Genomic DNA, 19,058 nt, shown 5'->3' with positions numbered 1-19,058 from the left:
GGGACCAGATCTCCTCTGAAAATCTAATTACATAGGGGTAAGAGAAACTAAAACTCAGAACCCAGCTTCCCACATCACTAGGATTACAGGCCTGAGTCTCATATACTAATTCATAACTGCCTTTTTATATATCGTGTAGCCTGTTTCATTATATTCACCTCATAGACAGATATACAAATATATGTTTATATTTATTCATCTATTTATAATCAATGTTATATCTAGAAACACAAAAATATATATTCATATAATTATAATCAAAGCTATATTACCACTTTCCCCAATAATGTTTTACACTAATATTATGTGAAAAAGAATACTTAAGATTGAAAAGGTTAAAAGCCCTTGTAGTATGAAAAATTGTATTTGATCTTATATATCATATAATATACTATATAAAATGTAATGAATATAACATGTATTTCCATATAACTGATTTCATTGCTTCCTGATTTTGTGTTTGTCCATCTATATAAGCCTTCTTTCTTCTATTGATAATGGCTTATACTTTCCAGTGTTGATATTTCCTATGTATTTTGTCAAATAAATTGAGCCCTAAGTAAAATTTTTATGTCACTGGAGCCAAATTTTTCTTCAATATTTCCCAAAGCACAATGAATATACACACAGGTTTGAACTCATTGTAGGAAGAAAGTCCCACATACCACTATAAGTATTGTAGCATTTGTCCCAATTGACAGACCAGCTTTCTAGGTCATCTGATCTGGTATGTCCTAGAGCTTTTGTAGCCACCTTAACACCCATGCAGGCATGGCCTGGCTTCCTTGCAACTCTCTGTGCATTTAACTGTTCCCTTTATATCCAGTAGGGTCTCTTGTTCAGCCCCCTGTCACTCTGTGTTTTCCCACACACAGAACACATGTGCATGGTGCTTTACATTGTAGGTTGAAGAAAACCACATTTAAGACTCATGAATTGTATTACATAACATAAACATTGACATTTTAATAACGTTAGAAAAATAACTAGAATGATCATTTTACAACAATCAGGACCAAAAATAAATATAAAGATTTTCTAAAGAAATGTGGAAGCAATCTCTAAATCTGGATTGTCTTTTAAGTTGCCTTCAGAAACAAATTCTGCCTCAGCGTCCTCAAAAGGATCTACTTCCTTATTAAAGGCAGCATTTTCTTCCTGAGTCTAGGGAGCGACCGATCTTATTTCTCAATTGGAAATTGGATCCCCAGCAGCAGGACAGATTGGTCTGGATATTCTGTGAGGACAGATTCCCTTTCCTCAACTGAATCTAGACTTTGGACCTAACTTATTGGTTTTCCTGAACATAGACTGGGGTCATTTTCCATTTGCACACATTTACCCTGCACTCCAAGACCAATACTTTTTTACTGGTTTGGATGGGATCTAGGTGAATTGTGAATATGAATGGAAGACATTCTGGATCATCTTCTTCCTTGGTGGTATGTGCAGGTACACCTACATCACATGTGGAGGTAAGAACCAGTGGAATGTCCACAGGACTCAAAACCTACTTGGGCCTTTCTACACATTGAAAAAAGCCTCTATGTTCACATGCTTTCTGGAGTCCAGTGTTGGTTTCCAATCTCCATCAGTCACCACAGGAGACATCACTGATGGGTTCTTTATCTGGAGTTCAGCAGGAAGTTCTCTACAGTGACACAAACATAAGAATGGAAATAGGTACAAGAGTCTTAGAGAGTAGACTCTAGAAGTTAAAGTGTGACTAAACTTTGATAGGATTTAATAAGAGAAGCTGTAGAACTTGAGTTTGGACTGAACACTGATGAGAAGGTAGGGTGTTTCTAATGAGTGGTTATGTCCAAGATCTTTTAAAATGGGAACAGACATTACCAGGCATAGAACATCCATAAAAGGACATTTTGTCAAGCTGGGTATTACAAAGGGCTCTTGGCCAAGCAGGCCCATCCCTTGAGACCTAGGTTCCATCCCTACTCACAAGCTCTAAGGCATCTAAACAAGGACTACTTACTCTTTTTCTTGGTCTCACGGGTCATTCGTTGCTTCAGCTGATCCAGAAGAATATGTAAGCAGAACAGCAAGTCTGAAGAGGCAGTGTTGAACTTGTCATACTGTGTAAGTTTTATCAGGATGTCAAGTTTCTTGTGCTTATAAAAATCATCAGGGTAGAAGTCCATCCAAATAGTTAAGATGCAACAATCGATGCTGTGGGCAGATTGGTGACAAGGAAAATGAGAGTCTGCCCTCTCCATCCTGAGCCTTCTACCATAGAACCTTTCTGGCAGGACTAGAATGTTGGGAAGTGGGAAGAGTATCCTGGAAGCAGAATGCTCCTTACAACCCACTTCTAGACATTTCTAATACAGTCCTCCAAAATTCTCCCTGTGATGGGCAGAGAAAGTTGTTTTCCCACTGTATCTGACTTGCTACACACAACCCTCCCTGTCATCGAGGGATTGTGATTCAGGTTGGCCTCGTCATAAACAGAAAACCCTGTCATAAAAATGGCTAAAACAGCGCTGAGCGCAGGTGGCTCATGCCTGTAATCTTAGCTACTCAGGAGGCTGACATCTGAAGATCCCAGTTCAAAGAAAATCTAGGCAGGAAAGTGTGTGAGATTCCTATCTCAATAAACCACTAGAAAACCAGAAGTGGCACTGTGGCTCAAACAGTAGAGCACTCGCCTTGAGCTGAATAGTGCAGGGACAGTGTCAAGGCGCAGAGTTCAAGCCACATGACCAACAAAAACCAAACTGACTAAAGCAAAAAGAGCAGGTGTATGGCTCACTTTGTAGAGCAACTACCTAAAATGCATGAAGCCCTGAGTTTAATTGCTAGGATTGAAAGGAGGGAAGGATATGAAGGAATGGAAGGAGGAAAAGAAGGAAGAGATGGGTTTTGATATAACCAAATAATGGAAAGCTTTAAAGTATTAAATAAAGGTATCACAAGTATTTTATATGAAAAGATACTGATTGTTTACTAAAAGGCAAATTATAAAATGTGGTATTCAGGCTAAAATACATGTTCAATTTTGTTTTTCTCTAAAGTGATATGTGCCTCTTTAGTTTAAAGTAGTAAATGAGTTAAAAAATGGAAGAGTTGTTAGAAATGAATCATTATTTCTTATCACTTTTTCTGCTACATTCACCACCTACAAAATTGAAACAATGTTGATCATTTTAATTATTAATTTATTAATTTAAGCTTTCATCTTTAGTGTATAGTCTATTGTGCACATCATTTAGTTGTTTGAACTCTTTTTTTGTTTGTTTTTTGTCCATCATGGGTCCTGCACTCTGGGCTTGGGCACTGTCCCTTAGCTCTTCACCTCAAGGATATCACTCTACCACTTGAGCCACAGTGCCACTTCTGGCTTTTCTGCTTATGTGGTACTGAGAAATCGAACCCAAAGTCTCATACATGCAAGGCAAGCACTCTACCACTTAGCCACCTTCCCAGCCCTGAACTCTTTATTTTTTCCTTCAGACATGGGGCTTGAATACAAGGCATGGGTGTTGTCCCAGAGCTTCTTTGCTCAAGGTTAGCACTCTACCATACATGTTTAAACCATCGTGCCATTTCTCTTTTTTTAGTGGTTAATTGGAAATAGCAGTCTCATGGGAACTTTTCTGCCTAGGGCTGGCTTTGAACCACCATCCTCATTTCTCAGCCTCCTGAGAAGGTAGGATTACATGTGTGAGCCACCTGTACCCTTGTGCTCATTTTTTAAACTGTTATATAAGTTTAGTTCCCCCACCCAAATACGTACAAACTGAGATGCAAATTGGCTATAAATAAACCACTAGTTGAGGATGCTGAGATTACAAATGATCGCAAATTGTTTTTAAATTTGTTTAATATGTGAATCTTGAACTGAGGGCCTGGTTGAAATACCTGTTCTCTTGTGCTCAAGGCTATCACTCTACTAGTTTGTCCCACAGTGCCCCTTTAAGTTTCTTGGTTACCAGTTAATGAGATAATAGTCTCACAGATCTTCTTACCAAGGCTGTTATTAAACCTCAATTATCAGATCTCAGCCACCTGAGTTGTTATGATTACAGGCATGAGCCACTGGCACCAGTTTTTTAAAAAGCAACAACAAATTAGGGGAGGATGAAGGAGGAGAAACTAGAGGCTAAACAAGCTCTCACATAGAAAATACTTGTAGTGTTCCAGTGAAGAGTCCTATGCCAGAGAATTACCAAGTGTGCCATCACAGTACAGAGAGTTTGGCTAGAAAGGGAAAATCCAGGCAAGGAGACAAATCTGAGCACTTGCCATTAGCTGCAGCTGTGGTGGCATCACCAACGGCAGCAGCCTAGCCGCCAAAGGAACAACACAGAGTCTGTGACAATGGTGCCAGACACAGCAGGTGAACGGATTCTATTTAAAACCAGAAAGAACTGACAAGTAGCCCATATGTTCATCCTGCAGATGACAGACCAGAGACAACTGAGGAACCAAGACTCCAGTGTGAGTAGAATACTGACATACTCACTCCTTCTCAGGGAGCAGAGGAGGGAAGGCCACCCCTCCCGCCCTCACCCCCGTAGATCTCTATAATTGATATTGAAAAGGCCCAGCTGAGCAGCTAGCAGTATCTCAGGCCTTGGAAAAAAACAAAAGTCATTTAGGAGGTCACAGGCACCTGACCTGACCTGCCAGGCTAAGCTCATCCCTGGGAAAAGTCACCCAGCCCAGGCAGACAAAGCTCTGCCCCGAGGGGAGTGACTTTCTTCACTGGGTAAACAGTGCCAGAGGCTGCCCCTCTCTACACCAGCCTAGGCAATCAAGTGAAATTCAGTAACATAAACCCTGAGAATGGTTCCAGGCTGGGCTCTGTGAGTGTCTCAGAGCTACCCCTCAGGGAAAAGCTACAATTTGTTGAAAGGCCTCAACTCTACCCAGAACCTAGCCTCATCACAGCATCTTCAAATTAGAGGAAACAGCCATCTCCCTCTTTTGTGAAACTCAAAGCAGATCTCCCTCATATTGAACTATCCTGGGAGGAGGATCACAAAATCCTGTGTAAAGCAGAGCATTTTTCTTCCTGTTCAAACAAATTGACTTAAGAAACCAATCAAGCCACACGCAAACCAAACACCACAAGCAGACTAGAGACTCCACCAAGAGACTGGTTACAGACACAGAGAGATACAGGATCTTCCCATCTACTTACCCCCACCCCCAAAAAAAGAACACTTTTTTGTACCTTTTTTAATTTTTAGTTTTTTTTTTAAATATTTTCTTTTAATCTTTTTTTCCTCCCCTCCTAATTTTTATTTTAGGTGTGTGTGTGTGTGTGTGTGTGTGTGTGTGTGTGTGTGTGTGTGTGTGTGTGTGTGTGTGTGTGTGTGTGTGTGTGTGTGTGTGTGTGTGTGTGTGTGTGTGTGTGCTTTGTTTAAATCTCTACTGACCTTTTGGTCCTTTTTTTCTATTTTTTTTCTTTTTCATTCTTTTCATTTTTTCTTCTGTTTCCTTCTTTTTGTGTGACTTATTTGCTGTTCTGCTCATCCTCAGATATATGCCCGTCATCAAATATTAGACCTTACCCCATTGTATACACATTTAAGAATTTTATTACTCAATTCAAAACTTCTTAGTCTTAAATTCTGTAATAGCAGTATTATCTCTTTATACCTATATAATTTTTGAGAATTCATATCTCCTTTCTATCCCTCCCCGCCTCTCATTGTATCCTTTTCTTCTCTCAAATATCACCTTAAACTGAGATAATTTTTAAGATTCATTTTTTAAACTTAAATATTTGTTTTTCCCATTTTTTTCTTGTCTGTTTTTTCTCTCTCCTACAACATTGTCCAATCCATTTCGCTCTTTGAGATTAGAACTTGGTTAAATTCACTCTCCTTTTACCTCTCCACATTCTTCTAATCTTATTTTTCCTCACATTTGTCCCTAAATATAATAATTTCTGGTTTGCCAAATTCATCCTTGCTGTTGTTAGCCCATTAATCCATAGTTGTTTGATGTTGAATAGATTGTATCTGTTGAACTAGATTATATCTGGTTCTTTTTGCCTGTGCAACTACAGGACTTTGGTTGATGCATGCCTTGAAAAATTATCCTAGCAGAAAATTGGTGTTACTTTCATATCACATGGGCAGAACAAGCAAGAAAAATGCACGTTCTGGTATCTCAACTCCCACTCATGATAACCAGGTGACAAAACAGATAATGTGTATTTCAGAGGAGAGTTCCCCCACAAGTTCTATAAATATTACTGGGAAACATGGTGAATGAACAGATAGAAAACCTGCAAGGACTCAGTGTGAACATGGTAGGGAGAGAGAGGAGGCAAACCAAAGATCAATACAGTAATTTCATGAGCATTAGGAAGCTACTCAAAGATTGATACAGAATTGCATGAACAGGTTGAGAACACTCAAAGAGAAATAAAGAAATTGTGTGAGCAGCCTGAGACCCATCAGAGAAATACAGGAATTGCATGAGCAGGCTGAAAACAGACAAAGAGAATATCAGGAATTGAGTGAGCAGGCTGAGAATAGTCAAAGAGATCTACAGGAACTGCATGAACATGAGGAAGCTAATCAAAGAGTCATACGGGAATTGCAAGGGAGGGACGAGAATAAACAAATATCAATAGAGGTATTCATGGAATCCATAAACAGACAGCTTGAAGAATTCAGGGAGACCACAAAGGAATGCTGAATCTAACCCGACAGTAGGAATGGGAGTATAAAGAAAGCATAACCAAACATCTAAGTGATTTGAGAATAAGCACTGAACACCAAATTAAGGAAGTAAAGAAGTTCATAAAAGATCTAAAACAAAGCTCCAACAAAGAATACGAAGTTATCAAAGCCAAACAATCAGAAGGAAAATGAATAAAAAACAAAGAAGAAAGTCTTTACAGTAGGTTAGACCATGCAGAAGATCGAATCTCGGTGAATGAAGACAGCCTAGATATTATAAAGAAAGAATGTACAATTATCCAAGACAAATCCAGAAATATGATAGATATATTCAGCAATTGGAAGACACCAACCGAAGGCTTAATCTGAGAATAATGGGTGTAGAGGAGCACCTAGAGTCAGAAGATAATGGTCTAGGAAATTTTTTTAACAGGATCCTAGCAGAGAAATTCCCAAACATGCAAAAGGATAGGCCTATTCAGATACAAGAAACTTTTAGAACCCCAAATAGACCAGATGAGAGCAGGACATCCCACTGTCACTTTATAATATGCACAAGATCAATTCAGACCAAGGAAAAGATCCTTAAAGCTGTCAAAGAGAAAAGATCAATCATCTATGACAGGAAACAAATTAGAATAACTTCATTTTTTCAGCAGAGAAAATTAAAGCAAGAAGAGCCTGGAATGATGCATGCTATGACCTAAAGACAAATTATGAACCAAGAATACTGTGAACAGCTAAATTCTCCTTCATAACCAAATGTGAAATAAAAACCTTCCATAGCAAAGAAAAACTGAAAAAAAATATATCTCCACCAAACCGGTCCTACAAAAGATACTTAAAGATGTCCTACACAGACAGAACCGACAAAACCACAATAAAGGCAAAGAAACTGCACCCAAACTGAGAATCCAAAAACCACTGGAAGAACCAAGTTGCCGCAGCACCCAAGAAGGTGGATAAAATGGCAGAAACTACCAAACACTTCTCAGTTCTTTCAACATGAACAGACTTAACTCTCCAATTAAGCGACATAGACTGTCTAGTTGGATTAAAAAGCAACATCCTTCTATCTGCTGCCTTCAGGAATCACACCTTGCCCATAAAAACAAACACACTTTGAAAGAGAAAGTCTGGAACAAAATCTACCAAGCAAATGGCCCCCATAAACAGACGGGAGTTGCAATCCTAATATCAGATAAAATTAAATTTAAATTAGTGAGAAGAGATAAAAAAAAAAGGTCACTACATTCGAATTGAGGGATCTTTCTTTCAGGAGGTGTGATTCTCTGGCTTAGGACTCTTCATTGGAACACTAAAATTGCTTTCTATGCGAGAGCTTGTTTAGCCTACAGCTTCTCCTCCACCATTTTCCCAGAACTCATCAGAAAATAACATTTAAAGGCAAGCCCATGTAGGAAAGTACATGGGACATTTTTTCTGTGTGTGCCAGTCATAGGTGTTGAATTCGTTCTACTTTACTCAAGGCTGGTGTTCTATTAATCTCAGCTAATTGGTGGGATCACTACCAGCTAATTGGAGGTGAAGAGTCTCATGGAATTTTCTGTGCAGGCTGACTTCAAACTGATAATCAGATTTCAGCTTCCTGAGACATTCTGTGCTTTGCATGAGACACTTATCTCCAATGAACCACCAAAAAGAAGGAAAAACACCTGGGTTTGAACTGTGGCTCCAATGGCTAACTCCAATGTGTCTCCAATGAGACAATGATTTCTGGGACAGCACCCACACATTGAGATCAAGCTCCAGGACCAGCACACACAAGAATAAAATAAATAAATGAAAAGAAAGATGGAAGAAGAAAAGGGAGAGCCGATTTCAGAGGTTAAAATGAGCAAAATTGATTTAGCTTACACTTGTTACTTTACTTACTCAAGGGTCTCACATCTGAGGATCAGTGTTCAAGGTCAGCCAAGGCAGGGGAGTCCATGAACTCTACTCTAATTAGCCCACTACAGTTTTTTTTTAAAGCTCCAAATTGTGCTGTGGCTCACATATTAGAGGGCTAGTATTAAAATTGTACTGGGGCAGGGCTGGGAAGGTGACTCAGTGGGAGAGTGCTTGCCTTGCATGCATGAAGCCCTGGGTTTAATTCCTCACCAATACATGAGCAGGAAAAGCCAGAAGTGGCGAAGTAGCACAAGTGGTACGGCTCTAGCCTCAAGGTGAAGAGCTGAGGGACAGTGCCCAGGCCCAGAGTTCAGGCTCCATGACAGGCAAAAAAAAACAAAAAAAAAAAAAAGGGAACTGGGACAATACATAGGCTCTGATTTATAGCTCCAAGCCCAGCATACATATGGAAAGAAAAAGTAGAAATTAAAAAATGTATAAGAAAAATCCAATTAAATTTTCAAAATGAGTCATGAGTTTTTGGTTTTTGTGTGTAATACTCTTTTTTTGGTCAGTTGTAGGGCTTGAACTCTGGGTCTGAGTGCTGTCCCTCAGCGCTTCAGTTCAAGGCTAGTGCTCTACCAGTTGAGCTACAGTGCCACTTCCTTTTGTGTGTAATCCTAAATACTAAGATAGATTAAATCTGAGGGCTATGGTCTCTTATCTTCAAATCACCAGCAAAAGAAGTAAACAAAAAAACAGTAGTGAATCTGTGATGGAGTTGAAAGCACCAGGCTGAGTGAGAAAACTATGAAACAGTGCCCTGGCTCAGAGATTCAGCCTCAGGATCACAAAAATGTAAATAAGAAGAGAACCTGGGGCTGGTGATTCATGCCTGTAATTCTCCAGGAGGCAGAAATTTTGGTATCCAGTGTAAAGGCCAATTCTAGCAGGAAAGTCCAGAAGACAGTTGCTGATGGGACATCCTGGGGCTAGAATTGTAGTACTCCCAGATTTTTGGCAGTTAATTGGAGGTAAGGATCTTAGACTTACCTGCTCAGCCTGGCTTTGAACCATGATGGTCATATTTCAGCCTCCTGAAACAGGCCAGGCCTTGCATGAGTTCTGGCTCCAGCACTAGCACACTCACAAAAAATGAAATGAATAGATGCAAAGAAGACTAGATGAGAAAGAAGAACCAATAACTGAGGCTGCAATGAGCCAATCAGCCCATCACTGGTGGCTCATATCTGTAATTCCGTTTAGTCAAGAGGCTAAAATGTGTGGATAATTTTTAAACTCCAGACCGAGTAGGAAAGTCCATAAGACTTGTGTGTGTGTAAGTATGTCTGTGTATGAGTCCTGTTGCTTGAACTTCTACTGTTTTGCACAAAGTTCTACCAATCTCAGCTTTTTCGTGGTTATAATTGGAGATATCATGTACTTTCCTGCCCAGGCTGGCACCAACTTTGATTCTCAGATTTCAGCCTCATAAATTTGGTCTAGATCTACATTATATTCGTTTCTAATTAAACACCAAAACAGAAAGAAAATCCTGGAGTGTAGCTGTGGTTCAACTGGCAGAACTGGGAAAATTTCTGGGACAGCCCCCAGACACTGAGTTCAAGCTGGATGACAAACACAGAAGAAATAAAAAGAGGATAGAAGTACAAAAGGAAGAGTCAGTGACAGAGGTTTAAATGAATCAAACATTGGTTTCTCACACATGTTGTACAAGGTACTCAGGAGAATTAAATCTAAGATTCATGATTTGTGGTCAGCCCAGGTAGGAGGGTCCATGAGACTCATATATCTAATTTGCCAGCAAAAATAAGCTACAATTTGTACTTTGGCTCATTTGTTTGAGTGTTTGTCTCAAATTTAAACTTTAGGACAAAACCTAGGCCCTGAGTTGAAGTACTAAACATACATTTCAAAACAAACAAACAAACAAAAATACCCCCACGACTTAAAAAATGATGGGAAAAAGAAAACTAAGGTTTAAAAATGAGGCATGGTTTTTGGTTCATGTGTGTATTCCTATCCATTCTAGGTTCAAAGCTAGACTGGGCAGGAAAGTACATGAAACTGTTAACCCCAACTACCTAGACAAAAGCTGGAAGTGCAGATATGACTGTAGATCTAAAGCACTGTATTTGGTGCAAAAGCTAATTTAAAAAACTGCTGACCCAGAGTTCAATTCTTAGTGCTAAAAAATTGTAGGAGAAGTGAAGAAAGGCCAATTGTAAATTTAAATATTAGCCTGGGGTTTTTTGATCATGGCTGTAGTTGATACCTGGCTACAACAATCTTGGGATCAAGTTTCAAGGCCAACCCAAAAAGCAAAGTCCAGAAGACTTTGTGCGTGTATGTGTGTGTATGTGTGAATGTGTGTGTGTGTGTGTGTGTGTGTGTGTGTGTGTGTGTTTCTATGTGTGATGTGTGTGTTTCTGTAGTATCCTTTGCCTAGTGCCCTAGCATTCCCAGGTTTTGGGTGGTGAATTGGAGATAAGAGGGTGGTGGATTTTCCTGCCCAGGCTGTCTTTGAAACATGGTCCTCAGATTTCAGCTACCTTATTTAGCTGGAAGTTGAGCTGTGGCTTTAGTGGCAAACTGGGCAAATATTTTCTGGAACTGCACGCAGACCCTGAGTTCAAGCCCCAGGACATGCACAGAAGAAATAAAGAAGAGTAGAAGTAACCAAGGAAGAGCGAGTGACAAAGCCTTAAATCAATCAAGCATCAGTGGCTAATAAATGTTTTACTAGCTATTCAAGAGCCTGAAATCTGAGGATGATGGTTCATGGCCAGCCTAGGCAGGAGAGTCCATGACTCTTGTCTCTAATTAATCAACCCCCCAAAAAGGTGCCAAAAAGTTATGATGTTTCTCATGTAATAGAGGATATCCTTGAATAAAAACTTCTAGGACAGAATATGAGCCCCAATTTGTAGACCCAGGAACAGCACACACATGCAAAAAATACAAAGTAAACAAAAGAAGGAAGTGGCAAGCATATATTAAAGTTTTAAAATGACACAAGGGTTGTTGGTCCTGTGTATAATCCTAACTACACAAGAGCCTGACATCTGAGGATTGTGGTATCAAGTCAGCCTGGGTAAGAACGTGCTTGAGATGCTTATCCCAGCTACCTAGCACAAAGCCCTGAGCTGGAGCTGAGGTGGTAAAGCATCAGCCTTCAGTTAAAAAGCTAAGAAACAGTCCCAAGAGCCAGAGGTAAAGCTGGAGGGCCACTAAATAATTACAAATAGCAATCAATACAAAGGAGAGCAGAAGAAGAGAGACTGAAATCTGAGGATCCACAATTCAAAGTTAATGCATGCAAGAAAATCCATGAGACATCCTATGTATGTGTGCATCTGTGTGCCATCTTACAGCTTGTGTGTGCCTTCTTGAACGTGTGCTGGTTTGTTCAAGGACAGAGCTCTACCACTCCAAGATTTTCAGTGGTTAATTGGAGGTCATGGTCTCATGGACTTTCCTTCTCAGCCTGGCTTGATTCATGGTAGACTTTCCTCAGACTCTTATCTCCAATTGTCAAAAAGAAAAAAAACAGAAATCCAGGGAATTGAGTTATGGCTCAAGTGGCAAAATTGGGCAATCCGTTTCTGGGACAGCAACCAGGCCCTGAGTTCAAGCCCCAGGACAATCACAGAAGGATTAAAGAAAGAGAGGCTAGAAGTGCAGACGGAAGATCCAATGACAGAGGTTTAAATAAATCAAGCATTGGTAGCTCACCGATGTTCTATCAGCTACTCAGGAGGATGAAATCTGAGTATCACCATTTTTTGAAGGCCAGCCCAGGTAGGAGAATCCATGAGACCCTTATGTCTCATTTGTCACCGAAAATATGACACTAGCTGTGCTCTGGTTCAGGTGGTATATTCCTAGTCTTAAACAGAAAGCTGTGGTACAGCACACAGGCCCTGGTGCTGAGGTCCCAGCACAAAAGTATACGAAAACGAAGAAAAAAGAGCACAAATTATTAAAGAGAGAAAGAGAAAATTATCATTTCAAAATGAGCCATGGGTTGTTAGTTTATTTGTGTATTCCTAGCTACTGAGGAAGTTGAAATATGAGGATCACAACTCAAAGCCAGCCTGGGTAGGAAAGTGATTGAAATTCTAATCTTCAACTACCCAGAAAAAGCTAGAAATGAAGTTTTGATAGTAATTGTAAAGTACTGAAATTTGGCGAAAACCTGGGGAAAAGATTCCTGGTCCATAATTCAGCTCAAAGTAGACTAAAAACAAAACTGAAAGAAGAGAAGAAATGACCATTTGAGATTTAAAAATAAGCCTGGCGCTGGTGGTTCATGCTTATAATTTTAGCTTTCAGGAAGCTGAAGTTTGAAGATAGTATTTAAAGGCCAGTCCAAACAGGGAAGGACATGGGCCTTTTTTTTCTGTGTGTGCCAACCTAGGGCTTGAATGTGTGTAGGAGCTCTACCACTCCCAGCATCTTGGTAGTTGATGAAAAGAATCTCATGAACTTTCCTACTCAGGCTGGCTTCAAACTATGATACTCAGATTTCAGCCTCCTGAATCTTGCTGGGCTTTACATGAGACTCTTATCTCCAAAAGGAAGAAAAATAAAACCTGGCGATTGAGCTGTGGGTCCAATGGCAGAAATGAGAAAATAATTTCTGAAACAGCACCCAGACCTTGATATTAACTTCAGGGCCAACACACATACAAAGAATGAAATAAATGTGGAAGAGGGTGGGAGAAGAAAGAGCCAATTTCAGAGTTTAAAATGAGCCAAGCATTGGTGGCACACACCTGTGATGGTACCTACTCAGGAGGCTCAAATCTGAGGCTCACAGTTGAAAGCCAGCCCAGATAGGAGAATTCATATACTCAACCCTAAATAGCTACTTAAAACCAAACAACATCAAAAAATAGCCACAAGTTGTGCGGTGGCTCATGTCTTAATTTGCTAGTCTTGAGTAAACCACTCGGGGATAGCACCTGGGCTGATTTGTAGACCCAGGACCAGCATACACAAGGAAATAAAAATACAAATAAAACGGTGTAAGAATGGCAGGAAATATGGCTTAGAGGTAGAGTGATTGCCTAGCATGTTTGAATTCCTGGGTCTGTTTCCTCAATACCTCATAAATAGAAAAGGCTGGAAGTAGCACTGTGCCTCAAGTAATAGAGTCCTCACCTTCAGTAAAAGAAGCTCAGGAACAGTGCCCAAGCCCTGATTTCAATCCTCAAGGCTAGGGGAAAAAAAGATGTGAGAAAATCCAATTAAAGTTTCAAAATTATCCCTGAATTTTTGGTTGATCTATTTAATCCTAGTGATTCAGAAGGCTGAAATCTAAAGTTTGTTGTTCGTAGCCAACTTGGGCAGGGAATTGCCTAAGTCTCCAACTAATCAGCAAAAAAAGCCAGAAATGAGGATGTGTTTGTAGTTGGAAAGCACCAGCCCTGAGGAAAAACCTATGACACAGTGCCCTGGCTCAGAGATCCAGCCTCAGGATCACAGTAAGAGAATTAAATGATTGGAAGTAGAGAACCTTGGACTGTTGGATCATGTCTGTAATTCTAGAAAGGCAGAAGGCTGAAATATAAGATCCAGTGTAATGGCAAACCCAGTCAAGAAATTCCAGGAATCCATGGGACCTATGTTTTTTGGGCCTGGCTTACTTCACTGAATATAATTTTTTCCAAGTCTTTCCATTTCCTAACAAATGGGGTAATGTCATTCTTTCTCACGGAGGCATAGAATTCCATTGTGTCCTGAGTCAAGCAGAAAAGGTCAGATAAGGTGATGTTAGGGAAATGAACCCTAAGATATGTATTCAAATGTTTTTTTTTTCTTTCATGCGGTTGTTTCTAACAAATTTATAAGATTATTTCTTTGTTGCTTTATATGTCCCTCCCCCACAGTATAACCCCTGCTTTCACTGTATTTGATGTTGGTATAATTTGTGGAGGGGAAGGGGAAAAACAAATCGTTTAAACAGGGATACAGGTGGACCCATTGCAACCATGAGATGTACAAGTCGTTATGTTGAAAATGAACTTTACAACTTTGGTGTGTGGGGGGGGAGTATGGGGGTGTGGGAGGAGGATGGGAAGGGATGGGAAGGGGAAACAAAGGAGGAGGCTACAATTCTTGATAAGAAATATACTCATTATCTCTTGCCCATGTAATTGTAACCCCTCTGTACAGTATTTTCACAATTAAAAAAAAAGGAAAAAAAAAAAGAAATTCCAGGAGACTGTTTTGTGTGTGGTAGCCACACTGGAGATAGGATTTTGATGATTGAATGGAAATAAGTGTTTCATGGACTATCTTGCTCAGGCTTCTTTCAAATTATGATGGGCAGATTTCAGCCTCGTTTATCAGGCCAGGCCTTGCATGAGTTCAAGCTCCAGGACCAACAAACACAAAAATAATGAAACAAATGAAAAGAAGGGTAGAAGAAGAGAAGAAAGAGGCAATAGGAGAGTTTTCAATGAACCAATCATTGGTGGCGCATATCTGTGATTCTAGCTAAACAGGCTGAAATTTGAGGATAATGTTTAAAGTTGAACTCAATTATATGAGTTCATTTGATCTCTCTCTCTCTGTGTATCTCTCTCTCTCTCTATCATTCTCTGTCTCTCTCTCCCTCTGTGCCAATCCTGGTGTTAGAACTTGCACTCTTCAGTGACCTACTTACTTTCAGATTTTTAGTGGTTAATTGGAGAAAAGAGTGTTAAGGACTTTCCTCAATTTTCAGCTTCCCGAATCTGGCCTACCTCTACATGAGTCTCTTGTCTCCAATTAACTTCCCCCAAAAGCCAAATGTTATGGTTAGTCCCATATATGCACTGTGACAGCATCTGAGTTTCAATTTCTACTCCTAGGACAAGCAAAAATGAAGAAAATAAGAAAAGAAGGTGGAAGCAAGCACATATTAAAGTTTTAAAATGACCCAAATGTTGCTGGTCATGTGTGTAATCTTTAGTATAGAAGAGGCTGACGTCTGAGGATTGCAGTGTCAAATCAGCGTGGGCAGGAATGTGCTTGAGACTCATCTTCAGCTACACAGCACAAAACCTTGAGCTGTGGCTGAGATTGTAAAAGCATAAGCCTTGAGTGTAAAAGCATAAGCATAGGCCCCAGAGTTAGAGGTGAAGACACAGGACCAATAGAATTTTCAAAGAGAAGTTGAAGACAGGCTGAAATCTGAGGATCATGGTTCAAAGCTAGCCCATGCAAGAAAGTCCATGAGGCTTTCTCTGTGTGTGCATAAGTGTGCTGTCCTATGGCTTGAACTTGTGCTGTTTTGTTCAAGGATAGAGCTCCACCACTCCCAGCTTTTCATTGATTAATGGGAGCTAATACTCTCATGGACTTTCCTGCCTTGGTTGGCTTCGAACCATGATCCTCAGATTTCTGAAAACTGATTCATGCTGGGCTTTGCATAAGACTCTTATCTCCTATTAGCTACCAAGAATTAAAAATAAAAATTAAACTGGAGTTGAGCTGTGACTCAAGTGGCAAACTGGTCAATCACTTTTTCTTTTGGGGGGGGAGGGGTCCGGTTATAGGGCCTGAACTCTGGGCCTGGGCACTATCCCTCAGCTCTTCAGCTTAAGGCTAGTGCTCTACCACTTGAGCCACAGCGCCCCTTCCGGCTTTTCTCTTTTTGCTTATGTGGTGCTGAGGAATGGAACCCAGGGCCTCATGCATGCAAGGCAAGCGCTCTACCACTAAGCCACCTTCCTAGCCCCTGGGCAATCACTTTCTAGGACAGCACTCAGGGACTTATTTCAAGCACCAAGACAAAACAATTATAGCCACAAGTTATATTTTGGCTCATGTGATAAGCCACTAGTCTTGACGAAAAATCTCTGGTATTGTATCCAGGCCCTGTTTTGTAGGCCCAGGACTAGCACATAAACAAAAATAACAAACAAGGAAAATTTTAAAAAAAATTGGAAAAAATAACATATTCATGTTTTTAAATGAACAATCGGTTTGTGGTTCATGTGTATAATCGGAGTACTTCAGGAAGCTGAAATCTGAGGATCATGGTTTGAAGCCAGACTACCCAGAAAAGTACATTAAAATCTTATGTTCAATAAGCCAGCAAAAAGCTAGGAGTAGAGCTATGGTTGAGTTGTAAAACATAATCCTTGATTCAAAAAACTAATAAACATAAGGGCGCTGAGAAAGTTGCCAGTCCCTAGATGGAGAAAAAAAAACATAAAAAATTTCAAAAATAAATAATAAATTGTAATAGAAAAAAAATCATGTTTAATATGATACAAAGGAAAACAGTTATTTTTTAAGTGCAGCAAACAACATACTACAAAGTTTCAAAATGACATACTGAGAGTAAGGGGAAAAGGAAAAATTTTAAAACTCATGTAAATATTAAATCCAAACTGACATGACCAAAATCTAATATGATCAGAAACTGCTCAGAGGGTAGAGCCATACGGGCTGGCTTTGATCCATGGTCCTCAGATATCGGTCTCCTGAATAGCTAGGATTACAGGTGTGAGACACCTGCACCAGGCCATCATTTCTTCCAATAACATTTCAGGGGGATGGAATAGCACTGCACCACATACATTCATTAGCAACTGCTCCAGGGTGAGCCAGATGCTCAGACCAAATCCACTGACCTTGATAATCTTTGGTGTCCAAAAGGATATTGTTGGACTTAAGGTCTTAATGTATGATTTTGTTTGGTGTAAGTAGTGAACAGCACTTACAACATGTATGATAAGCCTCCTGGCTTCATTCTCGTATAGGCGGCAGAATTTTCAGATCCACCCCAGGAGGTATCCCCTAGTGGCCAGTTCCATGATGAGATACACATAGTCTTCCTTCTCCATTACCTGGTACAACTTGATGATGTGTTTGTGCCATACCTTCTTAAAAATGTCCACCTCACTCTTTATCCAATGATGAGGACTCTCACTTCCAGAGTATTTTAAATGCCACGTCTTGTCTGTGAGGAAGGAATGGGCCAGCTTCACTTTTCCATAGGTACCTGTGTCGAAGAGCTCTTTCTTCTGGTATTGTTTGATCTCCTCCTTCAAGGAGCTTGAGATTGCTTCTTTCTGTACTTCCATCCTTGTGCTAAAATGGCAGGTAGCAAGTCTACCTAAATAAATTAAATAAAATTAAGGAAAAACCAAGAAAGAGCAAAAAGAAATACCAAAATCCAAATAACAGCCCAGCCCCACTACCAAAAAAATCATTTAAGTTTGATTCAGTCCAGCGGGTCATCAAGCAAGATCTCCAAGCTCTGTTAACTGACATAGGTTGGAGCACAGTGGCTTTCTATATATCCTTCATGCCCTCACACAATGGAGCAATCACAACCAGGCATAGTGATATCATAGATGAAATGGACCAATCAGAGTCTGGTCCAGTGAGGTCAGAGAAATTGTGGACCAATCACAGCCTGCCAACATTGACACTGTAGCTCTTAGACCTCAAAGACTGTTGCTAAGGAATCCATGTGGCTTGAAATTCCTCTGGTCATTCTCGTGGCATTTCTGAAACCACTAGGACAGTGGTCAAAATCCTCTGATTTTCTAGAGGAATACTGAATCTAATAAATTGCTTCTCTGGAGACACTAGCTAATAGCCTCCGTTATTGATGGCCACCTTATCCAATGTCTTTTTCCAGCAATAGCACTGCAAAAAGGACTCCGTCCTTCTCAAGGACAGCTGTGTCCTACAACTTCCTCCTGAGGGGACAAGTTCCAGGGTGGCTTTGAGCCACCACCCTCACAATTCACCTTCCTGAATAGTTATGATTATAGGCCTGAGCCATTGGTGGGTACTTAGCTCATCTTTTACATTTGGAGGAAGTATATTTGTTAGAAAGTTGGGTTTTAGATATGTCCTTTTAACACTTTAAATTTGTAGCCCTTGCTGTCTAATAGTGAATCTAGTTTCTGATGAGATATTTGTCTTAACATCATTGAAGATTACTTGTGTGTGATGAGTTGTGTCTATGGGCTATGGGAAGTTTTCTGATTTTGTTTAATTAGAATGCGTCTTAATGTGGACCTGTGTAATTATGTTAATTGACTTTTTTGAGCTGATAGATTCCTGCATGGAAGGGTTCATGCTTTCAATCAAAATTGGGAAGTATTGGTTTTTATTCCTTCAAATACGATGTATTTTTATTTTTCCCTCTATACATATATATATATATATTATACATTATATATATATACATTGTATATGTGAATATACATATATATGCCTACATGTTCATATTATATATGCATTTATATACATATATAGTTTCACATAGCTTCCACTTTTGTCATTGTTTATGTTAGGAAGTTTAGATTGATCCTAGCTACTCCATCAGAGTTAGAGTTTGAAGTTTCCCTCTTTATTTCTTGATGAAAATATGCATTACTCGATAAGGATATTGAAATAGGCATTAAGCACAGATAGCCTCTCTCTCTCTCTCTCTCTCTCTCTCTCTCTCTCTCTCTCTCTCTCTCTCTCTCTCTCTCTCTCTCTCTCTCTCTCTCTCTCTCTCTCTCA

At 39.8% G+C, this 19,058-nt stretch overlaps 1 long non-coding RNA gene across 1 annotated transcript; it reads right to left on the bottom strand.

Annotated features, from left to right (window-relative positions):
- Window positions 1-1,180: 1,180 nt before the first annotated feature.
- LOC138828945 (uncharacterized) lies at window positions 1,181-17,207 on the bottom strand. The gene is made up of 3 exons (XR_011372439.1): window positions 17,165-17,207; window positions 1,994-2,187; window positions 1,181-1,651 (listed from the first exon to the last, which is right to left on the bottom strand). It is a non-coding gene; the product is annotated as an uncharacterized lncRNA (long non-coding RNA).
- Between the last annotated feature and the right edge of the window lie 1,851 nt (window positions 17,208-19,058).

The sequence above is a fragment of the Dipodomys merriami genome, unplaced genomic scaffold, assembly GCF_024711535.1.
Source record: "Dipodomys merriami isolate MVZ:Mamm:240054 unplaced genomic scaffold, mDipMer1.0.p SCAF_169, whole genome shotgun sequence".
Taxonomy (NCBI): Eukaryota; Metazoa; Chordata; class Mammalia; order Rodentia; family Heteromyidae; genus Dipodomys; species Dipodomys merriami.
This window is presented reverse-complemented; position numbering and strand designations above follow the sequence as displayed.